The sequence below is a fragment of the Acinonyx jubatus genome, chromosome D4 (assembly GCF_027475565.1).
Source record: "Acinonyx jubatus isolate Ajub_Pintada_27869175 chromosome D4, VMU_Ajub_asm_v1.0, whole genome shotgun sequence".
In the NCBI taxonomy this organism is placed as follows: domain Eukaryota; kingdom Metazoa; phylum Chordata; class Mammalia; order Carnivora; family Felidae; genus Acinonyx; species Acinonyx jubatus.
In genome coordinates this window covers 80,907,587-80,920,242 of record NC_069391.1, presented here as the reverse complement: position 1 = coordinate 80,920,242, position 12,656 = coordinate 80,907,587, and the positions used below count along the sequence as shown (strand labels likewise).

The following is a 12,656-nucleotide window of genomic DNA, read 5'->3' as shown; positions in this document are numbered from 1 at the left end:
TTGGAATCATGCTTTTCATTATTTTAGAAGACTATTTGGTAATGGGGAAAAGGTAGATACATAATGACAAAAAGAAATACCAAAACAGCATACAAGACGATGCTAATTATGTATATGTAAAACAAATTGTATGTAATATCAATGTAATCACATATACATACATATAATAGACTGGGAGTTTATAAACTGAAATGTTAACAGTGGTTATTGCTATATGATGGAATTACTTGAGATAATTAAGACCTATGTACATTCTTTATGTTCTTTGGGATGTTCCAGATTTTCTACGATGAAAAACCTAATGTACGTATTAAGGGCCTTGGAAGGAAAGAAAACAAGGTGATTTTAATGATGAGCCTAGTAATTTCTTTCGTGAAGTGCTGTAAAGAAACTTATAATCTCTTTCAATCTTCACTCTATTATTCTACTTCTAACACTATGATGTGTTGTTTATTTATTTATTTGGGTTGGACTCCATTTCCCATGGTAACGTTACACAAGATAGAGTGTAAATAGTACTAAACATGTTCTTGCCATGCGCCGTTATTACAAAAGCAAACTTCTTTCCACCATTAAGAAAAAGTAAATGTTCAATTTGAAATGATTCCTTATAATATTACCATTGTAAGTAACTATGTAATTACAGTGTGCCAAACCACAGCCGTATCAGTATCGTATTAACCTAAAATCCAAGAATTTACTGGCAAAGAAATAGAAGGGAAATAAGGATGCTATGCTAGTCAGAAAGCTTCAATATCAATGTCTTTTAATGAATTCTTAAAAGAGGTCAACAGGAGTGATAATCATTTTTGAAGTTTTTATTAAATACCGCTTCAGGAAAAAGAAAAGAAATTAGTAAATGGTTTTTTTCTTTTTTAGAGAGTGCACATATGAGCAGGGGAAGGGCAGAGGGAGGGAGAGACAGAAGGGAAGAGAGAGAGAGAGAGAGAGAGAGAGAGAGAGAGAGAACCTTAAGCAGGCTCCATGCTCAGTGCAGACCCCAACACAACGCCTGATCTCATGACCCTGGGACCATGACCTGAGCCAAAATCAAGAGTTGGTCACTCACCTGACTAAGCCACCCAGGTGCCCCAATAAATGAATTTTAAATGGCATGTGCATTAAACTGAGGAGAGTTTTGGTATACCCTTTGCTTTGGGGTGTGGGTTTATTTTCCCCAAAGAAAATTTCATGGATAATGAAGTATGATTTTTTTTTTTTTTGCATTTTCAGAGCGAGAACATGCATGCACAGGAGAGGGGCAGAGAGAGGGAAAAAGAGAGAATCCCAAGCAGGCTCTGGACTGTGCAGAACCTCACAGTGGGGCTGGAACTCACGAACCTTGAGATCATGACCTGAGCCCAGATAAACAGTCGGATGTTCAACTGACTGAGCCACTTAGACGCCCCTCTCAAGTACTATGTTTTTACACTTACTTGATATTGTTAGCCCTTCATTAATTGTTGAGATAAAGATGAGAATGCATTTGATACCATCTTTAAACTTGGAAGCACTATGTAAATGATTACTTATTTCTGTGACTAAAGAAAGCCTCATTACAAGTAAATCAGTATTGGGGCACCTTGGTGGCTCAGTTGGTTGAGTGTCCAACTCTTGATTTCAGCTCAGGTCATGATCCCAAGGTCATGGGATGGAGCACCTCATTGGGCTCTGTGCTGAGCACAGAACATACTTAAAATTCTCTCTCTCGCTCTCTCTCTCTCTCCCCCTCCCTCCCCCCTTCTCCCCAATTTGCATGCATGCTCTCTTTCTCTAAAATTAAAATAAAATCAATAAGTAAATCAGTATTAAAACACAACAGTAAAAAGATAAGGCAAATGCTAACCTTCAATATGAAACTCTGTTTAACATTATTAAAGAAAATTATACTGATTATAAGCCTCCTACTTAAAACATGAAGGTTTTTTAACCTGACAGAGTTGGTAAATGTTATCAAGATGCTAATCATGAAGATGATTTAAATAGGCAGTTAATGCTGATATTAGAATCCCTGAGGTTACAGAAGTGAGGATACTAGTTGCATAATAAGGTTTTTGTTGCTGACTAAGTGATGTTTTATTTTTCTTGACATTTGATAGTCTGAAAATATCATCCTTTTGCTCGGCCCTCTTCTTTCTTCCTGCCACAGAGGCCCGGGAGACCCATGATGTAATCTTCAGAAAAGAACAGAAGAAGCTGTGTGAGAGAAAACACAGAGAAAAAGAGGCGGTCCAGGACTTGTATGTGGAAATAGCTAGGGAGATAGGTATGTTTCCATAATGCAATGAATGTTTCATGTATACTGAAGATGTCAAATTGTTGTAGGAGTTTTCTTAGTAATATGCCTCCTATTGGATGGTTAAGTGAAACAAGTTCCCAATTGTGAGTACATTCTTAGGGCTTTTTTTCTGTTTGCTGTTTTGTTTGTTCCTTGGTATAAATATTATTATATTAAAACCTTAGAGTTAGGTTAAAAAATCATTTAGAAAGTTAGTAAAAGGTTCATTTGACTACAGCAGAGTTTCAGTCTGAGACTTCTTCAGTAATTGCCTAAAAGTAAGACAAGGCTGGGGCGCCTGGGTGGCTTAATTGGTGAAGCATCTGGCTTCGGCTCAGGTCATGATCTCACGGTCCATGGGTTCGAGCCCCATGTCGGGCTCTTTGCTGACAGCTCAGAGCCTGCAGCCTGATTTGGATTCTGTGTCTCTTTCTCTGTCTCTGACCCTTCCCCGCTTGTGCTCTCTCTCTCAAAAATAAATAAACATTAAAAAAAATTAAAAAAAAAAAGTAAGACAAGGCTGTACCTCCTCTTCTTTCATCTCCTTCTTAATTTACAACCCAGAATTTTGGTTACAAACATATACCATATTTCTCAGTTGCTTCTTGTTTTCCTATTTTAAGCCAGTGCTGACACTTGTCAAAATTAACGTTAGGCCAAAATTACCCATAGGAAATGATGAGCATTCTTTGTTAAATACTGAATTATGTTCTTACTTGAGTATAGCATTTATAGAGAAGTATAGTCCCATTGTCTAAGTTTTAGGAAGAAATGCCATAGAGTAACTCCCCGATTTTTGCCGACTTTAGGCACTTTAATTTCTCTGGTAAGTCTCCCAAATCACCATCGGTGTGCAAAAAGGCCAGTGCAAAATATGGGCTGTTTGGTTTATAGATGGAGAAGGGTGACTACCATTGCTGAAAGAATGAGAGTCCAAGCAGTTGCACTTATTTATTCCACAAATTTTAATGACTGTTGCTGTGTATAAGATGCTGTGTCAACGGTTGGGTATACAATGGTGAGAAAAACAGACATTATTCTTGCCTTGTTGTGGGACTTACAGTCTGATGGAAGACCTACACAATATTCAAGTAAACAGACAAATGTATAACAACAAACTGTAATACAAGGCACAGAAGGGAAAGGCAGAGTACCATGATAGATGATAATAGTGTGGGGGTAAGGGCATGGCTTTAGAAAATGTGATCAGGGAAGTCTGTTCTGTGTGGTGATACTTAAGCTGAAACATGAAAGATGAGAAGGAACCAGCCCGGTGAAAATCAGGGAAAGAGCCACACCAGCAGTGGAAACAATATGTGTGAAGGCACTAAGAAGAAAAGAGCTTACATAGCGTGTCTCAGTAACCAAAAGAAGACCAAACTAGTAACTTCTACTGGCCTGACAATGTTTGTAAAGTGATTTCAGATTCAGTATTGCGGTCACCTGAATGTCAACTATGAGCATTATTACCTAGCTCCAGTTTTTCTTCCTTTCTATATCCTTTTTGTTTTCTACATGCTACACTGGGCAGCTCACTATGGACAGCTCATGTTGCATGGTTATCTGGTATACCATGAATCAGGTATTTAGCCCGGGCAGCCCAGTAGCAAGCCTGGCACTATTTCTCAAATGGGTAATATTTATCTGTAGAAGATGAATAGGTGGCTTTTTCCCCAAACCTTAGGGAAAAAGCCTTTTTCCCTAACCTTAAGGTATTGCCATGATTTTTTCCTCCCTGCTATTGGGTCTTCTGGATCATATGGCCCAAGATCAGCTTTCCTGGAAGCTCTGGGGTCCATTCAAAACTATGAATTACTCAGCAAATTACTCAAACTAGAACATTCACATGGAGTATATCTTGCCTCCTGAATCCAAAGTGACCCATGTGTCTCTTTCTCAGTGGCAGAGTGTGCAAGATGAAGCAACTTGCCCTTCACCTTGGTAGAAATATTTTGACATGTCCCAGATGACTGAACTCTTAGCAACTTCACTATGATTTCAGTCCCTTGAATGTTTTAAGGTTTATCTTCCATCCCCTGTCATATAAATTCTTCCCAAGGAATATAGAGTATTTGCTACTTACTACACATGAAGTCAAATACCTCAGAGGAAAGGACTAAAACTATCATTGTATACTCATAGACTTGTATATTCTTGTCTCATATATCACATGTAACTAATGGTTGTCTTATTTGTTCAGTATCTTTACCCTTGTATAGAAGATTAGCTCCACAAGAGCTAGAACCCTGTTTGTCCTGTGTGGTGTTGTATCCCTGTGCCTCACCTTGCATGTAGTGGGCTCTCAATTAGTACTTAAATGAATGGATAGAGGGATGAAAGGAAAGGTTGGGGGGAAAATAGGAAAGGACAGAATAGCTAACACATAATATAGATGTAATAAAGAAGCAGTAGAGGAAGTCACCTAGGAATTTAGTCAGAGGCTTAATCATAGGAAACTCAAGGCCGTATTTCTGCGGTTGAAATTTTTCTGGAAGGCGTCAGGGAGCCATTAAAAGGGTTTATGTTTCTTGGCTGACATTCACTCGTTCTTCAAAAGTGCTCTCATTACTTTATACTGTAGTTAGTTATCCATACATATGTAAATAAGCACACATATTTGTACATACACATTTCGAGTTTTATTTCATGACACAGTGAGAGAATCCATTTCATTTTTAATTTTGTTTTCCTAGCACCTGGCACATTACCTGAGCATAATGAGCATTTCAACATTGGTTAAATGAATAAATAAAGACCCAATTAAAATACTACCTCTATTATGAAGACTTCTTTGATCACCCCAGGTGGTAATACTCTCCTATATTCTTAAGTCCATTGTACTTTATGTAGCCTTTGCTTGGCACTTTTCATTTTGTTTTATGGAATTGTCAACTTCATTTTTGTAGCCCAACAACATAGTACAGTTTCTTATATGAAGCAGACATTAAGTATATATTTATTGAGTGGCAAAAAGACAGTATGTTTACTCTTTTATTGTTAATGTTATAGGTAGCAAATAACTATACAATGAAAATCATAATTCTTAAAATTTATTCCATTGTGATTCTCATAGATTTATTCTATAATGTTATTTTCACAAATTGAGTGGGTGTGGATGATACAGGAAAACTTTTGTTTTGGAAAAAGTTACAAATCATGTTAAATCTTTTTTAAAAACCCTTTTTAAATTGAGATAATCACATACCATAAAGTTCACACTTTTAACGTGTAAAATGTAGTTGTTTTTAGTATACTCACAAGGTTATAAAACCATCACCGCTATGTAATTCAGAACATTTTCATCACCCCTTACCAAATCTGGTTCTCGTGTTAGCTTTGTCACTTCAGATTCTAGGGTTTGTTTTCTTTCCATCTAGCATGACTTCTAATCTTTTGTTGAAAACTGGACGTGATATCTGGGGCAATAGAAACTGAGGGAAATAGGCCTTTAGTAAGAGGTTTTGTTTTTGTAGTTAGGAGCTGGACTGTGTTTCATGTCATAGCTGTAGCTACAGCTGTAGGGGCCACAGGACTCCATTTACTCAGGTGCATTTCCTTAGGTTTCCCTAAGAATTCCTTCTTACATAGAATTTGTGTCTGGACACTCTTTCAGTTATAATCCGCTATGATTTTACTGGAACCCTGCTGATGTGGCGCTAAGATGTTGTGGGAGAGGAATTGTTCTGTAATTTTATGAATGACTCTCAGTCTCTAGTGGGCTTGAGTTCTTGGGCTGTCACTTTCAGAAGTGCTCCTTAGCTTTTTGATCTTTTTCCTCTTAGGTTAAATAGGATTTCAAGAGGGGCTGGAGTTGGCTAATTGCCCTTCCCTGGGTCATGTAAGGGTCTGGTAACATCATTTTACTTGGAGCGTTGGCCTTTATTACAGAGAATGCTTTGGGTGTATTTCAAAATGGTAATTTAAAGTGGGTGGGTATTTTGGGAGGTCATTACCATGAGAACCTGGTGGGGTTCCTTGAGGTAAAACTCATAAGAGTCTTTGGGTTCCCCTAAGATTGGGTCCCCAAGGAGCTTCTCAGTCTTGACCTGGTACACACTCAGTGTCCAGCGATTTGTGAAGATTATCACTTAAGTATTCATAGCAGTTTAAGACTCCACCATCTTTGCTCCACATAAGCTGATCTCAGCTGTGATTCTCTGTGTTTGGCTGTCTCTCAGATTTCTGGGTGATGGTTTGTCCTGTGATCTTAATTCTCTGATGGGTCTAAGAAAAGTCATTTATTTTCAGTTTGTTTACCTTTAGTCTTGTTTTAAAGATGTAGGTGAAGACTTCCAAGCTGTATACATTTTGTAGCTGAAACCAGAAGTTCCAAACTTTTTTTAAAGTGCTAAATAGAACATAGTTTAGACTTTGTGGGGTTGTATGGCCTCTATTCCAGTTACTCAACTCGAGTGCTGTTGTAGCATAAAAGCAACCATGGGCAATACATAAATGGATGGGAATTTATATATTGTTTTTCTTTTATAAATTTTTTAAAAGCTTATCTATTTATTTTGAGAGAGAAAGGGAGAAGGGGAAGGGCGGAGGGTGAGGGAGAGAGATAATCCCAAGCAGGCTCTGCTCACTCTCTCTCTCTCTCTCTTAAAAATGAATAAACATTTTTTAAAAATTAAAAAAATTGTTATGTCTTCTTGATAGATAAGTCCTTTTGTCATTATAAAATATCCTTCTTTGTCTCTAGTAACAAATTTTGTCTTAAAGTCTATTTTTTTTGTGGTATTAGTATAGCTACTCCAGTTCTCTTTTGTATACCATTTGTGTGGTGTATCATTTCCCATCCTTTTCTTTTCCTTCTTTTTTTTATAATTTATTTGTTTTTTAATTTACATCCAAATTAGCATATAGTGCAGTGATTTCAAGGGTAGATCCTTAATGCCCCTTACCCATTTAGCCCATCCCCCCTTCCACAGCCCCTCCAGCAACCCTCTGTTTGTTCTCTGTATTTTTTTTTAACGTTTATTTATTTTTGAGACAGAGAGAGACAGAGCATGAACAGGGGAGGGGCAGAGAGAGAGGGAGACACAGAATCTGAAACAGGCTCCAGGCTCTGAGCTGTCAGCACAGAGCCCGACGCGTGGCTCGAACTCACGGACCATGAGATCATGACCTGAGCCAAAGTCGGACACTTAACCGACCAAGCCACCCAGGCGCCCCCTGTTCTCTGTATTTAAGAGTCTCTTGTATTTTGTTCCCCTCCCTATTTTTATATTATTTTTGCTTCCCTTCCCATATGTTTATCTGTTTTGTATCTTAAATTCCTCATATGAGTGAAGTCATATGATATTTGTCTTTCTCTAACTAATTTCACTTAGCATAATACCCTCTAGTTCCATCCACCTAGTTGCAAATGACAAGATTTCATTCTTTTTGATTGCTAAGTAATACTCCACTGTATGTGTGTGTGTGTGTGTGTGTGTGTGTGTGTGTATACACACACATATACATACATATATATGTATATATGTATATGTATGTATATGTGTGTGTATATATATATATACATATATATATATATATATATGCCACATCTTCTTTTTCCATTCATCTCTTGATGGACATTTGGGCTGTTTCCATACTTTGGCTATTGTTAATAGCATTGCTATAAACATTGGGGTGCATGTGCCCCCTTCAAAACAGCACACTTGTGTCCCTTGGATAAATACCTAGTAGTGTAGTTGCTGGGTCATAGGGTAGTTCTATTTTTAATTTTTTGAGGAACCTCCATACTGTTTTCCAGAGCAGCTGCACCAGTTTTCATTCCCACCAGCAGTGCAAAAGAGATCCTCTTTCTCTGCATCCTTGCCAACATCTGTTGTTGCCTGAGTTGTTAACATTAGCCATTCTGACAGGTGTGTGGTCGTATCTCATTGTGGTTTTGATTTGTATTTCCCTGATGATGAGTGATTTTGAGCCTTTTTTTTCATGTGTTGGTTGGCCATCTGGATGTCTTCTTTGGAGAAGTGTCTATTCATGTCTTTTGCCCATTTCTTCACTGGATTATTTGTTTTTTGGATGTTGAGTTTGATAAGTTCTTTATAGATTTTGGATACTAACCCTTTATCTGATATGTTGTTTGCAAATATCTTCTCCCATTCCATCAGTTGCCTTTTAGTTTTGCTGATTGTTTGCTTTGCTGTGCAGAAGTTTTTATTTGGCTGAGGTCCCAATAGTTCATTTTTGCTTTTGTTTCCCTTGCCTCCGGAGATGTGTTGATTAAGAAGTTGCTGTGGCTGAAGTCAGAGAGGTTTTTGCCTGCTTTCTTCTCTACGATTTTGATGGATTTCTTTCTTACGTTTAGGTCTTTCATCCATTTTGAGTTTATTTTTATGTATGGTGTAAGAAAGTAGTCCAGATGAGGAGCACCTGGGTGGCTCAGTCAGTGAAGCATCCAAATTCGGCTCAGGTCATGATCTCACAGTTCATGGGTTTGAGCCTCACATCAGGCTCTGTGCTGACAGCTCAGAGCCTGAAGCCTGCTTCAGATTCTGTATCTCCTTTTCTCTCTGCCCCTCCCCTGTTTTCTCTCTCTCTCTTCAAAAATAAACAATAAAAAAATTATTTTTTGAAAAGAAAGTGGTCCAGGTTCATTTTTGTGCATGTTCCTGTCCAGTTTTCCCAGCACCATTTGCTGAAGAGACTGTCTTTATTCCCTTGAATATTCTTTCCTGCTTTGTCGAAGATTAGTTGGCCATACATTTGTGGGTCCATTTCTGGGTTCTCTATTCTGTTCCATTGATCTGAGTGTCTTTCTTGTGCCAGTACCATACTTTCTTGATGATTATAGCTTTGTAATACTGCTTGAAGCCTAGGGATTGTGATGCCTCCAGCTTTGGTTTTCTTTTTCAAGATTACTTTGGCTATTCAGGGTCTTTTCTGGTTCCATACAAATTTTAAGATTGTTTGTTCTAGCTCTGTGAAGACTGCTGGTGTTATTTTGAAAGGGATCACCTATCCTTTTCCTTTCAAGTTATTTATGTCTTTTTTTAACTGTTTTTATTTATTTTTGAGACAGAGAGAGACAGAGCGTGAGCAGGGGAAGGGCAGAGAGTGAGGGAGGCACAGAATCTGAAGCAGGCTCCAGGCTCTGTGTTGTCAGCACAGAGCCCAACGCAGGGCCCGAACTCACAGACTGTGAGATCATGACCTGAGCTGAAGTCGGATGCTTTTAACCGACTGAGCCACCCAGATGCCTCCCCTCCACCAAGTTACTTATGTCTTCAAATCTATTCCTCTATTCCTCTATCATTATTTATTCCTCTATTATTTCCTTGATTTGTATTAAAATAGATACAGTGTACCATTTTAATGAGCTTTTTTAATTTGTTTTTTGAGTTACATTTTTGTTGGGTTTCCTAGGGATTACAATTAAAATCTTGCTTTATAACAATATAGTTTATAGTAAAAACAACTTAATTTACAGTAGTGTACAAAATCTTGGCTCCTATATATTTTCACTCCCTCCTTTCTCCTTTGTGCTGTTAGTGTTACATATATTACATCTTTATATATTGTATGCCCATCAGCACTGATTATAATCATTCCTTCATGCAGTTGTTTTAAAAATCAGATAGGAGACATAAAAAAGGAATTCCAAATTTAAAATGCACTTATACTGTATTTTTCCTATTTACCTATTTACCTATTCAGTTGTCTTTACTACTGCTCTGTATTTCTTCATGTGGATTTGTGTTACTGTCTAGTGTCTTTTCATTTCAGACTAAAGGATTCCCCTTAATATTTCTTGTGTGGCAGATATGCTTGTGACCAATCCTGTTTTTATCTGGGAATGTCTTTTTTCCCCCCTTTAATTTTTGAAGGATGGTTTTGCTGGATGTAGGAGGCTTAGTTGATACTCTTTTTCTTTTAGTATTTGGATATATTATCCCACTATCTTCTTGCTTATGTGTTTTTTTTTTGATGAGAAATCAGGTGTTAATTCTATTGAAAAACCTTTTTCTTGCTGTCCTCAAGTTTTTCTTTTGTCTTTTGACATTTGGATTATGAAGTGCCTAGCTGTGACTTTCTTTGAATTTATCCCACTTGGAGTTTTGTTGAGTCTCTTTCATGTATTAATTAATAATTTTTGTCAAATTTGGGGTGTTTTTCAATCAATATTTCTTCAAATATTACCTATTCTTTCCTCTTTTCCTTCTAAATCACCATTTAGTAATGTTTAATATGTTTAGAATTCTAGATTTCATTATCACATTTTTTTATTTCTAGAAGCTGTTTTACAAATATGGTAGGTTTCTTTTTAGAGTTACCTGCTCCTCTCAGATATTTTCAGGGTTATCTTTTTCTTTGTTTAAATAGAATAACTGTACTTATTTTATAACTATATGTAGTATTTCCAATATCTGAAGTCTTTACATATCTGTTTGAGTTATTATTTTAGTTACTTATGATACTGTTTCCATGTGGACTTATCATTCACGAGAAAATATTTTGAAGGGATTCTTTAAAGCCTGAGATAAAGATACCTTTTTCATAGAAGGATTTACTTTTGCTCAATTCAGGTGCCTGGTATACCACCAGTCTGACACCACCTTAAGCCAGATCACAGCTTAGGTTCCCCGAATATGAACCTTTCACAAAAAATCTGTCTTAAAGCAACCCTATGGTCTTAAGTTCTCAGGATATTTTTCTTTTACTCTCTCCCATGTTCCACAGAGTGCCATGAGTATGAGTGAGAGAGGTAAGGGTGTGTCTACATCTGGTTTATCCATACTCTAATCAGTCGTGTCCCTTTGAGATCCTATTTGATTCTTCATCTTGGTTTGGCCCTTGGTCTTGACATCTATTCCCATTACAGGTGAGACTGCCAAAACCAAAGGGCATGTACCTGGATCAGTAAGTGTCCTGAGGACAAGCATGGCTAAGGAGGTCAGGTGTTCCACTTAGCTATAGCTATTTGGGTTCCCCTTTCCCTTAGATTTTTGACCTATTGGTTTCTAGTCTCTTGACAGCTCTTTGGTGCTTTGAGGAAATTTTTTTAAACTTTAGCATTGCAGTTATTTTCAGCTGGAAGATTAGATTGAACAATCTAGCCCACCACTTTAGAAATAGAAGTCTGCATTAGAGTATAAACCTATAACAATACTATCTGAAATCTCTTATTCTTTGCCTTAAGAGACAAAGATTGGAATGGAAACTTAAAAAGACATTTTTTAAATACTTAGATTAATCACAGAAAGTCATTTATAAATATCTATAGAATCACTCACTGTTTTTTAGAAGAGTGGGTGCTACAAGTATACAAAGTTTTAAAGAACACGAACATTTTCATTAGGCAGCCTTTTATTCTGGTAGTTCTGAAATTGTAGTGTTCCTTTTAATTAAATTATCTTTTAGGATTAACTCATTTACAGGAAGAATTATGCTGTTAACCCCCTTAAAATCTCAGTGTGCTATAGGCCTACTCCTAGGGTAAAAAAATCTATGGCAAAGGATTGCATAGTTACACTTAATTTAAATAGGTTGTTTTATTTAAACTATAAGTTATTAAACAGTATTAATTATGAAGCAATATTTTATTTAAACAGTAAACATAGTTACTGTTACATTAAGATGGAAACAAAGCAAGTTTCAGGTTTAGTTTTGCATTATATGTAAAGAAAATATTAACTTTTTACAGGTTTATAAGGGATTCTATGTTTTATAGACAGGATTAATATTTTGGGTTTTGGGGCGCCTGGGTGGCTCAGTCAGTTAAGCGTCCGACTTCGGCTCAGGTCATGATCTCACGGTCTGTGAGTTCGAGCCCTGCGTCGGGCTCTGTGCTGACAGCTCAGAGCCTGGAACCTGTTTCAGATTCTGTGTCTCCCTCTCTCTGTGACCCTCCCCCGTTCATGCTCTGTCTCTCTCTGTCTCAAAAATAATAAACGTTAAAAAAAAAATTAAAAAAAAATATTTTGGGTTTTTCCTTGTCTTTACTCTTACATGTTTGCCAAGTTTATGAAGTCTTACTGTCATTTGGCAAAATGGTTTATTTGAAATGTACATGAAAAAGAAACTTGGCATTAGGCCATAAGTCACTAGTTCATGGATTTTTAACTTTAAAAAAGACAATAAGGTATTTAGTTAGCTCTCAACATATGCCAGGTGAAAACAGCAGACATTTCTATCTGGAATTCATAACAACAGACCTTCCTGAGGTGTTTTTGGATTCATTAGATATAGTTCACTAATTGGAAATTAAACACAAATTGATTTTTGTGAGTACATTATGACAGCATATTTTATATGCAGAAAAGATGTTTTATGTTTTTCTTAATATTTATTTTTGAGAGAGAGAGAGAGTCTTGAGAGAAAGAGATCGCACACGTTCATGCAAGAGCTGGGAAGAGGCAGAGAGAGA

At 37.0% G+C, this 12,656-nt stretch overlaps 1 protein-coding gene across 3 annotated transcripts in view; it reads left to right on the top strand.

Moving 5' to 3' along the window:
* The window catches only part of MAMDC2 (MAM domain containing 2), a 401,951-nt gene that overhangs the window by 2,509 nt on the left and 386,786 nt on the right, over positions 1-12,656 (top strand). For all 3 annotated transcript variants that reach the window (XM_027041065.2, XM_053205285.1, XM_027041067.2), the window contains exon 2: positions 2,150-2,266. The gene's annotated coding sequence lies outside the window, so the exon portion shown is untranslated. The remainder of the gene's footprint in view (positions 1-2,149; positions 2,267-12,656) is intronic.